The following is a 22,552-nucleotide window of genomic DNA, read 5'->3' as shown; positions in this document are numbered from 1 at the left end:
TGTGAAGGAACAAGGGGTGGCTGTGGGCATGCACTTGCTGCCGCTGCCAGTGTTTATCTGCATGGCAGCAGGGCATTTGGGCGTTGCCAGGAAGGCGTTTTTATGTAGATTCCTCCTCTTTCAGCACTGCATTGTGGTGCAAGCAAAAGAAGCAAATCCTGTCTGGCTTCCTCTCCGGCCTTTATTCACCTCCCGTGTAGCTGTGAGTGTGTGAGCCTGCAGGGCCCCATGGAATTGCCTAGAAGTAGGCTGAATCGCTGCAAGGGCTGAACAGCAGTATCGGGCAGGCTCGGGCAACGCGCGGCCCGTTCGGGTTATCGCTTCTCGGCCTTTTGGCTAAGATCAAGTGTAGATTGACTGCCTGATTAGAACGATTAAAATTGAATTTTATTAATATATTATAAAATATGGCTCATATAGCCCAATAGTGACATATATTCAGGCTCAGACAAGGTAGTCAGGGATAGGAGGTGATGAAACTCTCCTCTTATAGTATACAGCCCTGACAGCAACTTGCTGAGAGAAAATAATTCCAGCCCACCGGGCTCACAACAAGTGGTCAGAGAGAAGAGTTAGTCCTGTTGACGGACTAATCTTGGACAATTCTCCGAACCACCGCTGCATTAATTAGGACAACCCTACGCGTTTCAATGTCACTGGTAGGTGTGACACATCATCAGGGATTGTTAAAGTTGATGCCGGTTAAGCACAATTTCGTGCTAACATTTATTTCTCCCGGCTCGTGCACGACTCTAATACAAATGGCCGCACACGAGCCGGCGAGACTGGGAGCATATGAAGGGCTAGAGCCCTCCCCCTGCACTGACGAGGCTGTCAGCCCACCACCAATCAGACAAAGACACGTCCCAGCAGTGACGTATCCGGACTGTGGCGAGCCCCCAAACAGCCCAGCCAATCAGGCTGAAGTGTGACGATAAAGCGTCCTTCGTAACCCTGGAGACCTGAAGCGGATAAACACAGATTACGGGACAGACATGTAATAGGTAGAGATGCCAAAGATTTGTAATATCATGATGATCCACAGACCATCCTCCAAACTCCTATCGGAAAAACCTCATAATGATACACACTCCGATCAAGGATGGAATTCTTGCCCTTTTTGATCATCATAACTCACACAGAGTGTAATACTGTCGGAACGTAGTAGGTACAGTTTAGGGTCGTTCATTAAACTAGACACAGTTTAGGCTGTACACAGACGCCCCAAATTTAGTTAAACGTAATATCACATATTCAATGAATCAGTTAGAGAAAAAAAACCGCATATGAGTCCTCTAACAGTGTGAACAGGGGTCAGCAGTAGTTTAATGTGAAAACACACAGATGATACTGTTAGGGGAGGTCAGGTGCATAGTTGTGCCACACATACCACCACCCACATGGGGGGAAAAAGTAAACAAAGGAAATAGATTTCTTTGATGTTATGCTCACAGAAAGCATGCATATGAGATCTTTTCATTTAAACCGGCGGGACTCATAGTTTGCATACGAAAGATCCACTGCGCTTCTTTTTGTAAGATCTTCTTATCATGATCACCACCTCTCGCCAAAGGTTTAACGTGTTCAATCCCTTGAAATTTCAATGTCAAGGAGTCACAATTATGGCATTCCCATACATGCCGCGACACCGGAGTATCATCCTTTCTCCTTATATCCCCAATGTGGTCCCTAATCCTCCTTCTAAATTCTCTCTTCGTTTTGCCTATATACTGTAATTGGCAGCCACATGTGATCAGATAAACCACACCTTTGGTCTTACAGTTAATATAGGACCTATTGTCAAACACCCTGCCAGTCTTGGTGCTTTTGAAATTTTTACTGCACAAAATCGAGTCGCATGCCTTACATGAGCCACATCTGTAACTCCCATTGAACCCCCTGTCCAACCAGGTGTTTGGTTTGTTTTGTGTGCTCATGTGGCTATGCACAAGATGATCTTTTATATTGCGCCCTCTTTTGTATGTTATAAAGGGAGAGTCCCCTACCAGATTACCAACGTCAGGGTCAGCTTGCAAAATTCCCCAATATCTCTGCAGGATTTCTCTAACCTCCTTACTAGCAGAGTCGTAAGTACCAATGATCCGTATAGTGTCATCATCCTTCAAACGTGATTTGGGGTTAAGAAGATCATTTCGGTTGCATCCAAGTGCATTTTGATAGGCCTGTTTGAGAACATGTTTCGGATATCCTCTCCGTCTAAACCTGTCCTCCAGTTCCCTCGCTGACATTTTATAGTCTGATATAGTGGAACAGTTGCGTCTCGCCCTCAGGAACTGGCCCTTGGGTATTCCACGTTTAAGGTTAGCTGGATGGCAGCTTTCCCATCTGAGGAGACTATTAGTGGCAGTCTTTTTACGGAACATGTTGGTTTGGATGTTCCCAGATGGTGTTTTCGAGATCAAAATATCAAGAAACGTGATCTTGTTGTCATTGATCTCACAAGTAAAAAATAAGCCCAGATTGTTTACATTAAGAGTCGCCACAAATTCCTCAAATTGTGCCTTGGTACCTTTCCAGAGGATCAGGATATCGTCTATAAATCTCAGCCATAGCACGATGCACGATGTCCATTTTTCCATTCCATCATTAAAGACAGTTTCATGCTCCCACCAGCCCAAGTACAAATTGGCATATGTGGGAGCACAGGGGCTTCCCATAGCCACACCCCTGAGTTGATGGTACGTTTTCTGGTCAAAGATAAAAGAATTATGCTCTAGAATAAACCTAAGCAATATTACAACAAACTCGTTGTGAGTCTGAAACTGTGTGCCCTTACCCTTCAGAAAGTATTCGACAGCTACACACCCCTGATCATGAGGAATGGAGCTATATAGGGCTTCCACATCAAGTGATGCCAATAGGACATCCTGATCGCAGCGTATGCCTTCAAGCTTACGCAAGACATCCATAGTGTCCCTTACATATGAAGGAAGGGACACCACAAAAGGTCTAAGAATCTGGTCGATGTAGATGCTTGCATTTTGAGACAGGCTGTCGATTCCTGACACAATTGGCCTACCCTTCAGTGGCTTAGTCCCTTTGTGCATTTTTGGGAGACAATAGAAGGTGGCCGTCTGTGGAAAATCGGGCAGCATAAACGCCATTTCCTTCTCACTAATTAGGCTGAGGCATTTGGCTGAGCTCAGGATACATTTCAATTGATTTCTGAAAATTATGGAAGGATCGGATTCCAACACTTTATAACATTGATGGTCATTTAATATCTGGTAGCACATCATGCTATATCTCGTGCGGTCCATTACCACAACATTACCACCCTTATCAGAGGGCTTTATTATGATAGTGTCATCACCCTCAAGTGATCGTAAAGCGACCATTTCATCTTGTGTTGTATTGAAACCAGAAGGCCTGGAATGATCGAGTAATCTGAGTTGGTCCTCCACTACTTTAACGAAAACATCGATCGGGGTGTTGTCATTCAGGGGAGCAAATTTCGTCGAGGGTACCCTAAGTGTGGTAAAGGGACCCTTACCCTCTTCCCTGTGACTTTCTTCCCATAGACCCTCCAACAGCCTGAGGTTTGGTAAATCCTCTTCCATAATCCCCAGTTCAGTACATTGACATTGGTCATGTGTCTTGAAGAACTTCTTCCATTTGAGTTTACGTGCAAACAGGTTAAGATCCTTAACCCATTGAAACAAATCAAACCTATTGGTAGGGACAAATGATAGTCCCTTACTAAGGATGCCCAGTTCCTCCGCAGATAACGTTCGGGAGGACAAATTAATCACCTGGGATTCATCCCTAGATACTGGAGGTCCTGATCTTAAACCTCCCTTCTGTCCCTCAAGAGGTACTCTGAGATAGGGTGGCTCTTGGATAAAAAACCACCCCGATTGGCTGCTTTTCCTCTGCCCCTACCTCTTTGGTTACCGCGGTTAACATATCTGCCTGACTCCATCCCTCCCCGTTGTCGTCTGGGGTGGTTTTTGAAATGCTCTGAGTCAGAAAATTCTTGCTCGGAGGAGGACACATCTGTGTCCACTTCATGGGACGCACCAGTTCTTATACTATAGTCAAATATTCTACCCTCTTTGAAATCGAGAGTATCGCGCACGAACTGAAAATGTTTTCTTTCCTTAATGTTACTGATAAACTTTTCCACTGTCTGTTGTAAAACAGTCTCTTTCCTCTCATACTCTTGATTACTCGCAAATTTGTGTACCAGATTAATACCATCTTTCAATTCCTGTGTGCTCCTGACTAAGCAGTTTTTTTCCTCCTCCAGCAATATTCCCATGAATCTCAACGAAGATTCAATTGACTCCTTTTCCCATTTTTTGAGAAAATCAGGTGATCTAATTCTCGCTGCAGGAGTCAATGAGATCCTCAAACCTCTTGGGACGATCTGATTTTTAATATATGTTTCCAACGTTTGAACCTCCCACCATGATCTAAGATGATCTTTATAGGCTTTTGTGAGTTGGCGAAAGGAAGCCGTAATACTAAAACTCTGGGTGGACGACACAATTTCATTCTCCGAAAATACCTCTTTAGCATCATGCACCCATTTATCCATGTCAATGTCCCCTGTCAAAAATCCTGCCATCTCCACTAGAATGGAGTATATTAGTATGATGAATCCACTTAATGGTAATGTAAATGTCGTTCACTGAATAGATAGATTGACTGCCTGATTAGAACGATTAAAATTGAATTTTATTAATATATTATAAAATATGGCTCATATAGCCCAATAGTGACATATATTCAGGCTCAGACAAGGTAGTCAGGGATAGGAGGTGATGAAACTCTCCTCTTATAGTATACAGCCCTGACAGCAACTTGCTGAGAGAAAATAATTCCAGCCCACCGGGCTCACAACAAGTGGTCAGAGAGAAGAGTTAGTCCTGTTGACGGACTAATCTTGGACAATTCTCCGAACCACCGCTGCATTAATTAGGACAACCCTACGCGTTTCAATGTCACTGGTAGGTGTGACACATCATCAGGGATTGTTAAAGTTGATGCCGGTTAAGCACAATTTCGTGCTAACATTTATTTCTCCCGGCTCGTGCACGACTCTAATACAAATGGCCGCACACGAGCCGGCGAGACTGGGAGCATATGAAGGGCTAGAGCCCTCCCCCTGCACTGACGAGGCTGTCAGCCCACCACCAATCAGACAAAGACACGTCCCAGCAGTGACGTATCCGGACTGTGGCGAGCCCCCAAACAGCCCAGCCAATCAGGCTGAAGTGTGACGATAAAGCGTCCTTCGTAACCCTGGAGACCTGAAGCGGATAAACACAGATTACGGGACAGACATGTAATAGGTAGAGATGCCAAAGATTTGTAATATCATGATGATCCACAGACCATCCTCCAAACTCCTATCGGAAAAACCTCATAATGATACACACTCCGATCAAGGATGGAATTCTTGCCCTTTTTGATCATCATAACTCACACAGAGTGTAATACTGTCGGAACGTAGTAGGTACAGTTTAGGGTCGTTCATTAAACTAGACACAGTTTAGGCTGTACACAGACGCCCCAAATTTAGTTAAACGTAATATCACATATTCAATGAATCAGTTAGAGAAAATAAACCGCATATGAGTCCTCTAACAGTGTGAACAGGGGTCAGCAGTAGTTTAATGTGAAAACACACAGATGATACTGTTAGGGGAGGTCAGGTGCATAGTTGTGCCACACATACCACCACCCACATGGGGGGAAAAAGTAAACAAAGGAAATAGATTTCTTTGATGTTATGCTCACAGAAAGCATGCATATGAGATCTTTTCATTTAAACCGGCGGGACTCATAGTTTGCATACGAAAGATCCACTGCGCTTCTTTTTGTAAGATCTTCTTATCATGATCACCACCTCTCGCCAAAGGTTTAACGTGTTCAATCCCTTGAAATTTCAATGTCAAGGAGTCACCATTATGGCATTCCCATACATGCCGCGACACCGGAGTATCATCCTTTCTCCTTATATCCCCAATGTGGTCCCTAATCCTCCTTCTAAATTCTCTCTTCGTTTTGCCTATATACTGTAATTGGCAGCCACATGTGATCAGATAAACCACACCTTTGGTCTTACAGTTAATATAGGACCTATTGTCAAACACCCTGCCAGTCTTGGTGCTTTTGAAATTTTTACTGCACAAAATCGAGTCGCATGCCTTACATGAGCCACATCTGTAACTCCCATTGAACCCCCTGTCCAACCAGGTGTTTGGTTTGTTTTGTGTGCTCATGTGGCTATGCACAAGATGATCTTTTATATTGCGCCCTCTTTTGTATGTTATAAAGGGAGAGTCCCCTACCAGATTACCAACGTCAGGGTCAGCTTGCAAAATTCCCCAATATCTCTGCAGGATTTCTCTAACCTCCTTACTAGCAGAGTCGTAAGTACCAATGATCCGTATAGTGTCATCATCCTTCAAACGTGATTTGGGGTTAAGAAGATCATTTCGGTTGCATCCAAGTGCATTTTGATAGGCCTGTTTGAGAACATGTTTCGGATATCCTCTCCGTCTAAACCTGTCCTCCAGTTCCCTCGCTGACATTTTATAGTCTGATATAGTGGAACAGTTGCGTCTCGCCCTCAGGAACTGGCCCTTGGGTATTCCACGTTTAAGGTTAGCTGGATGGCAGCTTTCCCATCTGAGGAGACTATTAGTGGCAGTCTTTTTACGGAACATGTTGGTTTGGATGTTCCCAGATGGTGTTTTCGAGATCAAAATATCAAGAAACGTGATCTTGTTGTCATTGATCTCACAAGTAAAAAATAAGCCCAGATTGTTTACATTAAGAGTCGCCACAAATTCCTCAAATTGTGCCTTGGTACCTTTCCAGAGGATCAGGATATCGTCTATAAATCTCAGCCATAGCACGATGCACGATGTCCATTTTTCCATTCCATCATTAAAGACAGTTTCATGCTCCCACCAGCCCAAGTACAAATTGGCATATGTGGGAGCACAGGGGCTTCCCATAGCCACACCCCTGAGTTGATGGTACGTTTTCTGGTCAAAGATAAAAGAATTATGCTCTAGAATAAACCTAAGCAATATTACAACAAACTCGTTGTGAGTCTGAAACTGTGTGCCCTTACCCTTCAGAAAGTATTCGACAGCTACACACCCCTGATCATGAGGAATGGAGCTATATAGGGCTTCCACATCAAGTGATGCCAATAGGACATCCTGATCGCAGCGTATGCCTTCAAGCTTACGCAAGACATCCATAGTGTCCCTTACATATGAAGGAAGGGACACCACAAAAGGTCTAAGAATCTGGTCGATGTAGATGCTTGCATTTTGAGACAGGCTGTCGATTCCTGACACAATTGGCCTACCCTTCAGTGGCTTAGTCCCTTTGTGCATTTTTGGGAGACAATAGAAGGTGGCCGTCTGTGGAAAATCGGGCAGCATAAACGCCATTTCCTTCTCACTAATTAGGCTGAGGCATTTGGCTGAGCTCAGGATACATTTCAATTGATTTCTGAAAATTATGGAAGGATCGGATTCCAACACTTTATAACATTGATGGTCATTTAATATCTGGTAGCACATCATGCTATATCTCGTGCGGTCCATTACCACAACATTACCACCCTTATCAGAGGGCTTTATTATGATAGTGTCATCACCCTCAAGTGATCGTAAAGCGACCATTTCATCTTGTGTTGTATTGAAACCAGAAGGCCTGGAATGATCGAGTAATCTGAGTTGGTCCTCCACTACTTTAACGAAAACATCGATCGGGGTGTTGTCATTCAGGGGAGCAAATTTCGTCGAGGGTACCCTAAGTGTGGTAAAGGGACCCTTACCCTCTTCCCTGTGACTTTCTTCCCATAGACCCTCCAACAGCCTGAGGTTTGGTAAATCCTCTTCCATAATCCCCAGTTCAGTACATTGACGTTGGTCATGTGTCTTGAAGAACTTCTTCCATTTGAGTTTACGTGCAAACAGGTTAAGATCCTTAACCCATTGAAACAAATCAAACCTATTGGTAGGGACAAATGATAGTCCCTTACTAAGGATGCCCAGTTCCTCCGCAGATAACGTTCGGGAGGACAAATTAATCACCTGGGATTCATCCCTAGATACTGGAGGTCCTGATCTTAAACCTCCCTTCTGTCCCTCAAGAGGTACTCTGAGATAGGGTGGCTCTTGGATAAAAAACCACCCCGATTGGCTGCTTTTCCTCTGCCCCTACCTCTTTGGTTACCGCGGTTAACATATCTGCCTGACTCCATCCCTCCCCGTTGTCGTCTGGGGTGGTTTTTGAAATGCTCTGAGTCAGAAAATTCTTGCTCGGAGGAGGACACATCTGTGTCCACTTCATGGGACGCACCAGTTCTTATACTATAGTCAAATATTCTACCCTCTTTGAAATCGAGAGTATCGCGCACGAACTGAAAATGTTTTCTTTCCTTAATGTTACTGATAAACTTTTCCACTGTCTGTTGTAAAACAGTCTCTTTCCTCTCATACTCTTGATTACTCGCAAATTTGTGTACCAGATTAATACCATCTTTCAATTCCTGTGTGCTCCTGACTAAGCAGTTTTTTTCCTCCTCCAGCAATATTCCCATGAATCTCAACGAAGATTCAATTGACTCCTTTTCCCATTTTTTGAGAAAATCAGGTGATCTAATTCTCGCTGCAGGAGTCAATGAGATCCTCAAACCTCTTGGGACGATCTGATTTTTAATATATGTTTCCAACGTTTGAACCTCCCACCATGATCTAAGATGATCTTTATAGGCTTTTGTGAGTTGGCGAAAGGAAGCCGTAATACTAAAACTCTGGGTGGACGACACAATTTCATTCTCCGAAAATACCTCTTTAGCATCATGCACCCATTTATCCATGTCAATGTCCCCTGTCAAAAATCCTGCCATCTCCACTAGAATGGAGTATATTAGTATGATGAATCCACTTAATGGTAATGTAAATGTCGTTCACTGAATAGATAGATTGACTGCCTGATTAGAACGATTAAAATTGAATTTTATTAATATATTATAAAATATGGCTCATATAGCCCAATAGTGACATATATTCAGGCTCAGACAAGGTAGTCAGGGATAGGAGGTGATGAAACTCTCCTCTTATAGTATACAGCCCTGACAGCAACTTGCTGAGAGAAAATAATTCCAGCCCACCGGGCTCACAACAAGTGGTCAGAGAGAAGAGTTAGTCCTGTTGACGGACTAATCTTGGACAATTCTCCGAACCACCGCTGCATTAATTAGGACAACCCTACGCGTTTCAATGTCACTGGTAGGTGTGACACATCATCAGGGATTGTTAAAGTTGATGCCGGTTAAGCACAATTTCGTGCTAACATTTATTTCTCCCGGCTCGTGCACGACTCTAATACAAATGGCCGCACACGAGCCGGCGAGACTGGGAGCATATGAAGGGCTAGAGCCCTCCCCCTGCACTGACGAGGCTGTCAGCCCACCACCAATCAGACAAAGACACGTCCCAGCAGTGACGTATCCGGACTGTGGCGAGCCCCCAAACAGCCCAGCCAATCAGGCTGAAGTGTGACGATAAAGCGTCCTTCGTAACCCTGGAGACCTGAAGCGGATAAACACAGATTACGGGACAGACATGTAATAGGTAGAGATGCCAAAGATTTGTAATATCATGATGATCCACAGACCATCCTCCAAACTCCTATCGGAAAAACCTCATAATGATACACACTCCGATCAAGGATGGAATTCTTGCCCTTTTTGATCATCATAACTCACACAGAGTGTAATACTGTCGGAACGTAGTAGGTACAGTTTAGGGTCGTTCATTAAACTAGACACAGTTTAGGCTGTACACAGACGCCCCAAATTTAGTTAAACGTAATATCACATATTCAATGAATCAGTTAGAGAAAATAAACCGCATATGAGTCCTCTAACAGTGTGAACAGGGGTCAGCAGTAGTTTAATGTGAAAACACACAGATGATACTGTTAGGGGAGGTCAGGTGCATAGTTGTGCCACACATACCACCACCCACATGGGGGGAAAAAGTAAACAAAGGAAATAGATTTCTTTGATGTTATGCTCACAGAAAGCATGCATATGAGATCTTTTCATTTAAACCGGCGGGACTCATAGTTTGCATACGAAAGATCCACTGCGCTTCTTTTTGTAAGATCTTCTTATCATGATCACCACCTCTCGCCAAAGGTTTAACGTGTTCAATCCCTTGAAATTTCAATGTCAAGGAGTCACCATTATGGCATTCCCATACATGCCGCGACACCGGAGTATCATCCTTTCTCCTTATATCCCCAATGTGGTCCCTAATCCTCCTTCTAAATTCTCTCTTCGTTTTGCCTATATACTGTAATTGGCAGCCACATGTGATCAGATAAACCACACCTTTGGTCTTACAGTTAATATAGGACCTATTGTCAAACACCCTGCCAGTCTTGGTGCTTTTGAAATTTTTACTGCACAAAATCGAGTCGCATGCCTTACATGAGCCACATCTGTAACTCCCATTGAACCCCCTGTCCAACCAGGTGTTTGGTTTGTTTTGTGTGCTCATGTGGCTATGCACAAGATGATCTTTTATATTGCGCCCTCTTTTGTATGTTATAAAGGGAGAGTCCCCTACCAGATTACCAACGTCAGGGTCAGCTTGCAAAATTCCCCAATATCTCTGCAGGATTTCTCTAACCTCCTTACTAGCAGAGTCGTAAGTACCAATGATCCGTATAGTGTCATCATCCTTCAAACGTGATTTGGGGTTAAGAAGATCATTTCGGTTGCATCCAAGTGCATTTTGATAGGCCTGTTTGAGAACATGTTTCGGATATCCTCTCCGTCTAAACCTGTCCTCCAGTTCCCTCGCTGACATTTTATAGTCTGATATAGTGGAACAGTTGCGTCTCGCCCTCAGGAACTGGCCCTTGGGTATTCCACGTTTAAGGTTAGCTGGATGGCAGCTTTCCCATCTGAGGAGACTATTAGTGGCAGTCTTTTTACGGAACATGTTGGTTTGGATGTTCCCAGATGGTGTTTTCGAGATCAAAATATCAAGAAACGTGATCTTGTTGTCATTGATCTCACAAGTAAAAAATAAGCCCAGATTGTTTACATTAAGAGTCGCCACAAATTCCTCAAATTGTGCCTTGGTACCTTTCCAGAGGATCAGGATATCGTCTATAAATCTCAGCCATAGCACGATGCACGATGTCCATTTTTCCATTCCATCATTAAAGACAGTTTCATGCTCCCACCAGCCCAAGTACAAATTGGCATATGTGGGAGCACAGGGGCTTCCCATAGCCACACCCCTGAGTTGATGGTACGTTTTCTGGTCAAAGATAAAAGAATTATGCTCTAGAATAAACCTAAGCAATATTACAACAAACTCGTTGTGAGTCTGAAACTGTGTGCCCTTACCCTTCAGAAAGTATTCGACAGCTACACACCCCTGATCATGAGGAATGGAGCTATATAGGGCTTCCACATCAAGTGATGCCAATAGGACATCCTGATCGCAGCGTATGCCTTCAAGCTTACGCAAGACATCCATAGTGTCCCTTACATATGAAGGAAGGGACACCACAAAAGGTCTAAGAATCTGGTCGATGTAGATGCTTGCATTTTGAGACAGGCTGTCGATTCCTGACACAATTGGCCTACCCTTCAGTGGCTTAGTCCCTTTGTGCATTTTTGGGAGACAATAGAAGGTGGCCGTCTGTGGAAAATCGGGCAGCATAAACGCCATTTCCTTCTCACTAATTAGGCTGAGGCATTTGGCTGAGCTCAGGATACATTTCAATTGATTTCTGAAAATTATGGAAGGATCGGATTCCAACACTTTATAACATTGATGGTCATTTAATATCTGGTAGCACATCATGCTATATCTCGTGCGGTCCATTACCACAACATTACCACCCTTATCAGAGGGCTTTATTATGATAGTGTCATCACCCTCAAGTGATCGTAAAGCGACCATTTCATATGTAAGGGACACTATGGATGTCTTGCGTAAGCTTGAAGGCATACGCTGCGATCAGGATGTCCTATTGGCATCACTTGATGTGGAAGCCCTATATAGCTCCATTCCTCATGATCAGGGGTGTGTAGCTGTCGAATACTTTCTGAAGGGTAAGGGCACACAGTTTCAGACTCACAACGAGTTTGTTGTAATATTGCTTAGGTTTATTCTAGAGCATAATTCTTTTATCTTTGACCAGAAAACGTACCATCAACTCAGGGGTGTGGCTATGGGAAGCCCCTGTGCTCCCACATATGCCAATTTGTACTTGGGCTGGTGGGAGCATGAAACTGTCTTTAATGATGGAATGGAAAAATGGACATCGTGCATCGTGCTATGGCTGAGATTTATAGACGATATCCTGATCCTCTGGAAAGGTACCAAGGCACAATTTGAGGAATTTGTGGCGACTCTTAATGTAAACAATCTGGGCTTATTTTTTACTTGTGAGATCAATGACAACAAGATCACGTTTCTTGATATTTTGATCTCGAAAACACCATCTGGGAACATCCAAACCAACATGTTCCGTAAAAAGACTGCCACTAATAGTCTCCTCAGATGGGAAAGCTGCCATCCAGCTAACCTTAAACGTGGAATACCCAAGGGCCAGTTCCTGAGGGCGAGACGCAACTGTTCCACTATATCAGACTATAAAATGTCAGCGAGGGAACTGGAGGACAGGTTTAGACGGAGAGGATATCCGAAACATGTTCTCAAACAGGCCTATCAAAATGCACTTGGATGCAACCGAAATGATCTTCTTAACCCCAAATCACGTTTGAAGGATGATGACACTATACGGATCATTGGTACTTACGACTCTGCTAGTAAGGAGGTTAGAGAAATCCTGCAGAGATATTGGGGAATTTTGCAAGCTGACCCTGACGTTGGTAATCTGGTAGGGGACTCTCCCTTTATAACATACAAAAGAGGGCGCAATATAAAAGATCATCTTGTGCATAGCCACATGAGCACACAAAACAAACCAAACACCTGGTTGGACAGGGGGTTCAATGGGAGTTACAGATGTGGCTCATGTAAGGCATGCGACTCGATTTTGTGCAGTAAAAATTTCAAAAGCACCAAGACTGGCAGGGTGTTTGACAATAGGTCCTATATTAACTGTAAGACCAAAGGTGTGGTTTATCTGATCACATGTGGCTGCCAATTACAGTATATAGGCAAAACGAAGAGAGAATTTAGAAGGAGGATTAGGGACCACATTGGGGATATAAGGAGAAAGGATGATACTCCGGTGTCGCGGCATGTATGGGAATGCCATAATGGTGACTCCTTGACATTGAAATTTCAAGGGATTGAACACGTTAAACCTTTGGCGAGAGGTGGTGATCATGATAAGAAGATCTTACAAAAAGAAGCGCAGTGGATCTTTCGTATGCAAACTATGAGTCCCGCCGGTTTAAATGAAAAGATCTCATATGCATGCTTTCTGTGAGCATAACATCAAAGAAATCTATTTCCTTTGTTTACTTTTTCCCCCCATGTGGGTGGTGGTATGTGTGGCACAACTATGCACCTGACCTCCCCTAACAGTATCATCTGTGTGTTTTCACATTAAACTACTGCTGACCCCTGTTCACACTGTTAGAGGACTCATATGCGGTTTTTTTTCTCTAACTGATTCATTGAATATGTGATATTACGTTTAACTAAATTTGGGGCGTCTGTGTACAGCCTAAACTGTGTCTAGTTTAATGAACGACCCTAAACTGTACCTACTACGTTCCGACAGTATTACACTCTGTGTGAGTTATGATGATCAAAAAGGGCAAGAATTCCATCCTTGATCGGAGTGTGTATCATTATGAGGTTTTTCCGATAGGAGTTTGGAGGATGGTCTGTGGATCATCATGATATTACAAATCTTTGGCATCTCTACCTATTACATGTCTGTCCCGTAATCTGTGTTTATCCGCTTCAGGTCTCCAGGGTTACGAAGGACGCTTTATCGTCACACTTCAGCCTGATTGGCTGGGCTGTTTGGGGGCTCGCCACAGTCCGGATACGTCACTGCTGGGACGTGTCTTTGTCTGATTGGTGGTGGGCTGACAGCCTCGTCAGTGCAGGGGGAGGGCTCTAGCCCTTCATATGCTCCCAGTCTCGCCGGCTCGTGTGCGGCCATTTGTATTAGAGTCGTGCACGAGCCGGGAGAAATAAATGTTAGCACGAAATTGTGCTTAACCGGCATCAACTTTAACAATCCCTGATGATGTGTCACACCTACCAGTGACATTGAAACGCGTAGGGTTGTCCTAATTAATGCAGCGGTGGTTCGGAGAATTGTCCAAGATTAGTCCGTCAACAGGACTAACTCTTCTCTCTGACCACTTGTTGTGAGCCCGGTGGGCTGGAATTATTTTCTCTCAGCAAGTTGCTGTCAGGGCTGTATACTATAAGAGGAGAGTTTCATCACCTCCTATCCCTGACTACCTTGTCTGAGCCTGAATATATGTCACTATTGGGCTATATGAGCCATATTTTATAATATATTAATAAAATTCAATTTTAATCGTTCTAATCAGGCAGTCAATCTATCTATTCAGTGAACGACATTTACATTACCATTAAGTGGATTCATCATAAGATCAAGTGTATATCTGTTCTTATCAGTTTAATATCTGATACGTCCCCTATCTGGGGACCATATATTAAATGGATTTTTAGAACAGGGAGATGGAAATAGAGCTTGCTCTGTCCACTCCACGCATTGACCTGGTATTGCAGTATTTCCAGGACCGGTGCACCCTTTCCTTATGTGTTGACTAAAAGCAGATTCCAAAAGTGTTTTTTGTCTTTGCTATTGTTTCTGTCTTTCTGAAGGGATCTCCCCTTTTAATCCCATTATTTCAACACCTGTTGGACAATGCATGAGTGATAATGAGCTCATTGATTAAATGCAATTAATGAATAGATTGCCACCTCTTGTTGTGTGTCGTCTGTGTTTCTGTGTTTCCGGCATTTCACATTGGAACACCTCATTCACCTTCCTTGTCTTCTCTCCGCCCTCCCTTTTAGGTAAGTTAAAGAGCTGCACCTGAGCCAGCCACTGATTGATTGATTGATTGATTGATTGATTGATTGATTGATTGATGCAGCACAACAGTCAAATAGTGGAGTGGAGTAGGGGAACAGCAAACAGCCAATAAAGCAGCCCGCCCGCTCGCCTGCCCGCCACAATGGACCTACCTGTGTACACTAGATGGATGTGATGGAATGTACTGTCGTCCCTACATTTCAAGAAGAAGTAAGAATTGCAGTTGCAACAAAGCCTTGCTTGCCTACAAAGAGAGCAGCAATTTGGATTTGTTACTATGTTACCTAGAAGAATAACAAACTGTGCAAGGATGGAGGTTGTAGGAGCAAGGAGAAGTTGTCTGTAAAGTTGGTGGATGCCTATTTTCCATTTTGCAGTCCCTTGTCTCCCTCTTGTGGCCTCCTGGAGGCAACTAGCTGTGCAAAAAAAAGACAGCCTGGCGGCCGGCTGTTGCAGTGTTGCCCTCTCAGGCAACACTGAGTGACTGACTGAGCCTCACCGTCTTATATAAAGTTCAGACGGAACTTTGCACGTGTCATAGTGGAGCCCTCAGGATTCCAGAGCCAGCTTTCTGACATCATAATGGGGCCTCAGAGATAAAAGCCTGGGCCCAGGCAGTGTTGGTCAGTGCTGCTCAGCAGGCAGCACTGGACTGGACTGGATTACAGCTGATACAAGGTGTGAAGGAACAAGGGGTGGCTGTGGGCATGCACTTGCTGCCGCTGCCAGTGTTTATCTGCATGGCAGCAGGGCATTTGGGCGTTGCCAGGAAGGCGTTTTTATGTAGATTCCTCCTCTTTCAGCACTGCATTGTGGTGCAAGCAAAAGAAGCAAATCCTGTCTGGCTTCCTCTCCGGCCTTTATTCACCTCCCGTGTAGCTGTGAGTGTGTGAGCCTGCAGGGCCCCATGGAATTGCCTAGAAGTAGGCTGAATCGCTGCAAGGGCTGAACAGCAGTATCGGGCAGGCTCGGGCAACGCGCGGCCCGTTCGGGTTATCGCTTCTCGGCCTTTTGGCTAAGATCAAGTGTAGTATCTGTTCTTATCAGTTTAATATCTGATACGTCCCCTATCTGGGGACCATATATTAAATGGATTTTTAGAACAGGGAGATGGAAATAGAGCTTGCTCTGTCCACTCCACGCATTGACCTGGTATTGCAGTATTTCCAGGACCGGTGCACCCTTTCCTTATGTGTTGACTAAAAGCAGATTCCAAAAGTGTTTTTTGTCTTTGCTATTGTTTCTGTCTTTCTGAAGGGATCTCCCCTTTTAATCCCATTATTTCAACACCTGTTGGACAATGCATGAGTGATAATGAGCTCATTGATTAAATGCAATTAATGAATAGATTGCCACCTCTTGTTGTGTGTCGTCTGTGTTTCTGTGTTTCCGGCATTTCACATTGGAACACCTCATTCACCTTCCTTGTCTTCTCTCCGCCCTCCCTTTTAGGTAAGTTAAAGAGCTGCACCTGAGCCAGCCACTTGATTGATTGATTGATTGATTGATTGATTGATTGATTGATTGATGCAGCACAACAGTCAAATAGTGGAGTGGAGTAGGGGAACAGCAAACAGCCAATAAAGCAGCCCGCCCGCTCGCCTGCCCGCCACAATGGACCTACCTGTGTACACTAGATGGATGTGATGGAATGTACTGTCGTCCCTACATTTCAAGAAGAAGTAAGAATTGCAGTTGCAACAAAGCCTTGCTTGCCTACAAAGAGAGCAGCAATTTGGATTTGTTACTATGTTACCTAGAAGAATAACAAACTGTGCAAGGATGGAGGTTGTAGGAGCAAGGAGAAGTTGTCTGTAAAGTTGGTGGATGCCTATTTTCCATTTTGCAGTCCCTTGTCTCCCTCTTGTGGCCTCCTGGAGGCAACTAGCTGTGCAAAAAAAAGACAGCCTGGCGGCCGGCTGTTGCAGTGTTGCCCTCTCAGGCAACACTGAGTGACTGACTGAGCCTCACCGTCTTATATAAAGTTCAGACGGAACTTTGCACGTGTCATAGTGGAGCCCTCAGGATTCCAGAGCCAGCTTTCTGACATCATAATGGGGCCTCAGAGATAAAAGCCTGGGCCCAGGCAGTGTTGGTCAGTGCTGCTCAGCAGGCAGCACTGGACTGGACTGGATTACAGCTGATACAAGGTGTGAAGGAACAAGGGGTGGCTGTGGGCATGCACTTGCTGCCGCTGCCAGTGTTTATCTGCATGGCAGCAGGGCATTTGGGCGTTGCCAGGAAGGCGTTTTTATGTAGATTCCTCCTCTTTCAGCACTGCATTGTGGTGCAAGCAAAAGAAGCAAATCCTGTCTGGCTTCCTCTCCGGCCTTTATTCACCTCCCGTGTAGCTGTGAGTGTGTGAGCCTGCAGGGCCCCATGGAATTGCCTAGAAGTAGGCTGAATCGCTGCAAGGGCTGAACAGCAGTATCGGGCAGGCTCGGGCAACGCGCGGCCCGTTCGGGTTATCGCTTCTCGGCCTTTTGGCTAAGATCAAGTGTAGTATCTGTTCTTATCAGTTTAATATCTGATACGTCCCCTATCTGGGGACCATATATTAAATGGATTTTTAGAACAGGGAGATGGAAATAGAGCTTGCTCTGTCCACTCCACGCATTGACCTGGTATTGCAGTATTTCCAGGACCGGTGCACCCTTTCCTTATGTGTTGACTAAAAGCAGATTCCAAAAGTGTTTTTTGTCTTTGCTATTGTTTCTGTCTTTCTGAAGGGATCTCCCCTTTTAATCCCATTATTTCAACACCTGTTGGACAATGCATGAGTGATAATGAGCTCATTGATTAAATGCAATTAATGAATAGATTGCCACCTCTTGTTGTGTGTCGTCTGTGTTTCTGTGTTTCCGGCATTTCACATTGGAACACCTCATTCACCTTCCTTGTCTTCTCTCCGCCCTCCCTTTTAGGTAAGTTAAAGAGCTGCACCTGAGCCAGCCACTGATTGATTGATTGATTGATTGATTGATTGATTGATTGATTGATTGATTGATTGATGCAGCACAACAGTCAAATAGTGGAGTGGAGTAGGGGAACAGCAAACAGCCAATAAAGCAGCCCGCCCGCTCGCCTGCCCGCCACAATGGACCTACCTGTGTACACTAGATGGATGTGATGGAATGTACTGTCGTCCCTACATTTCAAGAAGAAGTAAGAATTGCAGTTGCAACAAAGCCTTGCTTGCCTACAAAGAGAGCAGCAATTTGGATTTGTTACTATGTTACCTAGAAGAATAACAAACTGTGCAAGGATGGAGGTTGTAGGAGCAAGGAGAAGTTGTCTGTAAAGTTGGTGGATGCCTATTTTCCATTTTGCAGTCCCTTGTCTCCCTCTTGTGGCCTCCTGGAGGCAACTAGCTGTGCAAAAAAAAGACAGCCTGGCGGCCGGCTGTTGCAGTGTTGCCCTCTCAGGCAACACTGAGTGACTGACTGAGCCTCACCGTCTTATATAAAGTTCAGACGGAACTTTGCACGTGTCATAGTGGAGCCCTCAGGATTCCAGAGCCAGCTTTCTGACATCATAATGGGGCCTCAGAGATAAAAGCCTGGGCCCAGGCAGTGTTGGTCAGTGCTGCTCAGCAGGCAGCACTGGACTGGACTGGATTACAGCTGATACAAGGTGTGAAGGAACAAGGGGTGGCTGTGGGCATGCACTTGCTGCCGCTGCCAGTGTTTATCTGCATGGCAGCAGGGCATTTGGGCGTTGCCAGGAAGGCGTTTTTATGTAGATTCCTCCTCTTTCAGCACTGCATTGTGGTGCAAGCAAAAGAAGCAAATCCTGTCTGGCTTCCTCTCCGGCCTTTATTCACCTCCCGTGTAGCTGTGAGTGTGTGAGCCTGCAGGGCCCCATGGAATTGCCTAGAAGTAGGCTGAATCGCTGCAAGGGCTGAACAGCAGTATCGGGCAGGCTCGGGCAACGCGCGGCCCGTTCGGGTTATCGCTTCTCGGCCTTTTGGCTAAGATCAAGTGTAGTATCTGTTCTTATCAGTTTAATATCTGATACGTCCCCTATCTGGGGACCATATATTAAATGGATTTTTAGAACAGGGAGATGGAAATAGAGCTTGCTCTGTCCACTCCACGCATTGACCTGGTATTGCAGTATTTCCAGGACCGGTGCACCCTTTCCTTATGTGTTGACTAAAAGCAGATTCCAAAAGTGTTTTTTGTCTTTGCTATTGTTTCTGTCTTTCTGAAGGGATCTCCCCTTTTAATCCCATTATTTCAACACCTGTTGGACAATGCATGAGTGATAATGAGCTCATTGATTAAATGCAATTAATGAATAGATTGCCACCTCTTGTTGTGTGTCGTCTGTGTTTCTGTGTTTCCGGCATTTCACATTGGAACACCTCATTCACCTTCCTTGTCTTCTCTCCGCCCTCCCTTTTAGGTAAGTTAAAGAGCTGCACCTGAGCCAGCCACTGATTGATTGATTGATTGATTGATTGATTGATTGATTGATTGATTGATTGATTGATTGATTGATTGATGCAGCACAACAGTCAAATAGTGGAGTGGAGTAGGGGAACAGCAAACAGCCAATAAAGCAGCCCGCCCGCTCGCCTGCCCGCCACAATGGACCTACCTGTGTACACTAGATGGATGTGATGGAATGTACTGTCGTCCCTACATTTCAAGAAGAAGTAAGAATTGCAGTTGCAACAAAGCCTTGCTTGCCTACAAAGAGAGCAGCAATTTGGATTTGTTACTATGTTACCTAGAAGAATAACAAACTGTGCAAGGATGGAGGTTGTAGGAGCAAGGAGAAGTTGTCTGTAAAGTTGGTGGATGCCTATTTTCCATTTTGCAGTCCCTTGTCTCCCTCTTGTGGCCTCCTGGAGGCAACTAGCTGTGCAAAAAAAAGACAGCCTGGCGGCCGGCTGTTGCAGTGTTGCCCTCTCAGGCAACACTGAGTGACTGACTGAGCCTCACCGTCTTATATAAAGTTCAGACGGAACTTTGCACGTGTCATAGTGGAGCCCTCAGGATTCCAGAGCCAGCTTTCTGACATCATAATGGGGCCTCAGAGATAAAAGCCTGGGCCCAGGCAGTGTTGGTCAGTGCTGCTCAGCAGGCAGCACTGGACTGGACTGGATTACAGCTGATACAAGGTGTGAAGGAACAAGGGGTGGCTGTGGGCATGCACTTGCTGCCGCTGCCAGTGTTTATCTGCATGGCAGCAGGGCATTTGGGCGTTGCCAGGAAGGCGTTTTTATGTAGATTCCTCCTCTTTCAGCACTGCATTGTGGTGCAAGCAAAAGAAGCAAATCCTGTCTGGCTTCCTCTCCGGCCTTTATTCACCTCCCGTGTAGCTGTGAGTGTGTGAGCCTGCAGGGCCCCATGGAATTGCCTAGAAGTAGGCTGAATCGCTGCAAGGGCTGAACAGCAGTATCGGGCAGGTTCGGGCAACGCGCGGCCCGTTCGGGTTATCGCTTCTCGGCCTTTTGGCTAAGATCAAGTGTAGTATCTGTTCTTATCAGTTTAATATCTGATACGTCCCCTATCTGGGGACCATATATTAAATGGATTTTTAGAACAGGGAGATGGAAATAGAGCTTGCTCTGTCCACTCCACGCATTGACCTGGTATTGCAGTATTTCCAGGACCGGTGCACCCTTTCCTTATATGTTGACTAAAAGCAGATTCCAAAAGTGTTTTTTGTCTTTGCTATTGTTTCTGTCTTTCTGAAGGGATCTCCCCTTTTAATCCCATTATTTCAACACCTGTTGGACAATGCATGAGTGATAATGAGCTCATTGATTAAATGCAATTAATGAATAGATTGCCACCTCTTGTTGTGTGTCGTCTGTGTTTCTGTGTTTCCGGCATTTCACATTGGAACACCTCATTCACCTTCCTTGTCTTCTCTCCGCCCTCCCTTTTAGGTAAGTTAAAGAGCTGCACCTGAGCCAGCCACTGATTGATTGATTGATTGATTGATTGATTGATTGATTGATTGATTGATTGATTGATTGATGCAGCACAACAGTCAAATAGTGGAGTGGAGTAGGGGAACAGCAAACAGCCAATAAAGCAGCCCGCCCGCTCGCCTGCCCGCCACAATGGACCTACCTGTGTACACTAGATGGATGTGATGGAATGTACTGTCGTCCCTACATTTCAAGAAGAAGTAAGAATTGCAGTTGCAACAAAGCCTTGCTTGCCTACAAAGAGAGCAGCAATTTGGATTTGTTACTATGTTACCTAGAAGAATAACAAACTGTGCAAGGATGGAGGTTGTAGGAGCAAGGAGAAGTTGTCTGTAAAGTTGGTGGATGCCTATTTTCCATTTTGCAGTCCCTTGTCTCCCTCTTGTGGCCTCCTGGAGGCAACTAGCTGTGCAAAAAAAAGACAGCCTGGCGGCCGGCTGTTGCAGTGTTGCCCTCTCAGGCAACACTGAGTGACTGACTGAGCCTCACCGTCTTATATAAAGTTCAGACGGAACTTTGCACGTGTCATAGTGGAGCCCTCAGGATTCCAGAGCCAGCTTTCTGACATCATAATGGGGCCTCAGAGATAAAAGCCTGGGCCCAGGCAGTGTTGGTCAGTGCTGCTCAGCAGGCAGCACTGGACTGGACTGGATTACAGCTGATACAAGGTGTGAAGGAACAAGGGGTGGCTGTGGGCATGCACTTGCTGCCGCTGCCAGTGTTTATCTGCATGGCAGCAGGGCATTTGGGCGTTGCCAGGAAGGCGTTTTTATGTAGATTCCTCCGTTTTTATGTAGATTCCTCCTCTTTCAGCACTGCATTGTGGTGCAAGCAAAAGAAGCAAATCCTGTCTGGCTTCCTCTCCGGCCTTTATTCACCTCCCGTGTAGCTGTGAGTGTGTGAGCCTGCAGGGCCCCATGGAATTGCCTAGAAGTAGGCTGAATCGCTGCAAGGGCTGAACAGCAGTATCGGGCAGGCTCGGGCAACGCGCGGCCCGTTCGGGTTATCGCTTCTCGGCCTTTTGGCTAAGATCAAGTGTAGTATCTGTTCTTATCAGTTTAATATCTGATACGTCCCCTATCTGGGGACCATATATTAAATGGATTTTTAGAACAGGGAGATGGAAATAGAGCTTGCTCTGTCCACTCCACGCATTGACCTGGTATTGCAGTATTTCCAGGACCGGTGCACCCTTTCCTTATGTGTTGACTAAAAGCAGATTCCAAAAGTGTTTTTTGTCTTTGCTATTGTTTCTGTCTTTCTGAAGGGATCTCCCCTTTTAATCCCATTATTTCAACACCTGTTGGACAATGCATGAGTGATAATGAGCTCATTGATTAAATGCAATTAATGAATAGATTGCCACCTCTTGTTGTGTGTCGTCTGTGTTTCTGTGTTTCCGGCATTTCACATTGGAACACCTCATTCACCTTCCTTGTCTTCTCTCCGCCCTCCCTTTTAGGTAAGTTAAAGAGCTGCACCTGAGCCAGCCACTGATTGATTGATTGATTGATTGAT

General features: G+C 45.0%; 6 non-coding genes across 6 annotated transcripts; all 6 read left to right on the top strand.

The window, feature by feature from the left end:
* Positions 1–14,611: 14,611 nt before the first annotated feature.
* On the top strand, positions 14,612–14,802 carry LOC142690011 (U2 spliceosomal RNA). The gene has a single exon (XR_012858828.1). It is a non-coding gene; the product is annotated as a U2 spliceosomal RNA (small nuclear RNA).
* A 1,280-nt stretch (positions 14,803–16,082) lies between these two features.
* On the top strand, positions 16,083–16,273 carry LOC142689914 (U2 spliceosomal RNA). Its single transcript, XR_012858741.1, has one exon. It is a non-coding gene; the product is annotated as a U2 spliceosomal RNA (small nuclear RNA).
* A 1,281-nt stretch (positions 16,274–17,554) lies between these two features.
* On the top strand, positions 17,555–17,745 carry LOC142689913 (U2 spliceosomal RNA). The gene has a single exon (XR_012858740.1). It is a non-coding gene; the product is annotated as a U2 spliceosomal RNA (small nuclear RNA).
* Positions 17,746–19,037: 1,292 nt separating this feature from the next.
* LOC142689912 (U2 spliceosomal RNA) lies at positions 19,038–19,228 on the top strand. The gene has a single exon (XR_012858739.1). It is a non-coding gene; the product is annotated as a U2 spliceosomal RNA (small nuclear RNA).
* A 1,304-nt stretch (positions 19,229–20,532) lies between these two features.
* LOC142689911 (U2 spliceosomal RNA) lies at positions 20,533–20,723 on the top strand. The gene has a single exon (XR_012858738.1). It is a non-coding gene; the product is annotated as a U2 spliceosomal RNA (small nuclear RNA).
* A 1,316-nt stretch (positions 20,724–22,039) lies between these two features.
* Positions 22,040–22,230, top strand: LOC142689910 (U2 spliceosomal RNA). Its single transcript, XR_012858737.1, has one exon. It is a non-coding gene; the product is annotated as a U2 spliceosomal RNA (small nuclear RNA).
* The last annotated feature ends 322 nt before the right edge of the window (positions 22,231–22,552 follow it).

This window comes from Rhinoderma darwinii (genome assembly GCF_050947455.1).
Source record: "Rhinoderma darwinii isolate aRhiDar2 chromosome 5 unlocalized genomic scaffold, aRhiDar2.hap1 SUPER_5_unloc_32, whole genome shotgun sequence".
Lineage (NCBI taxonomy): Eukaryota > Metazoa > Chordata > Amphibia > Anura > Rhinodermatidae > Rhinoderma > Rhinoderma darwinii.
This window is presented reverse-complemented; position numbering and strand designations above follow the sequence as displayed.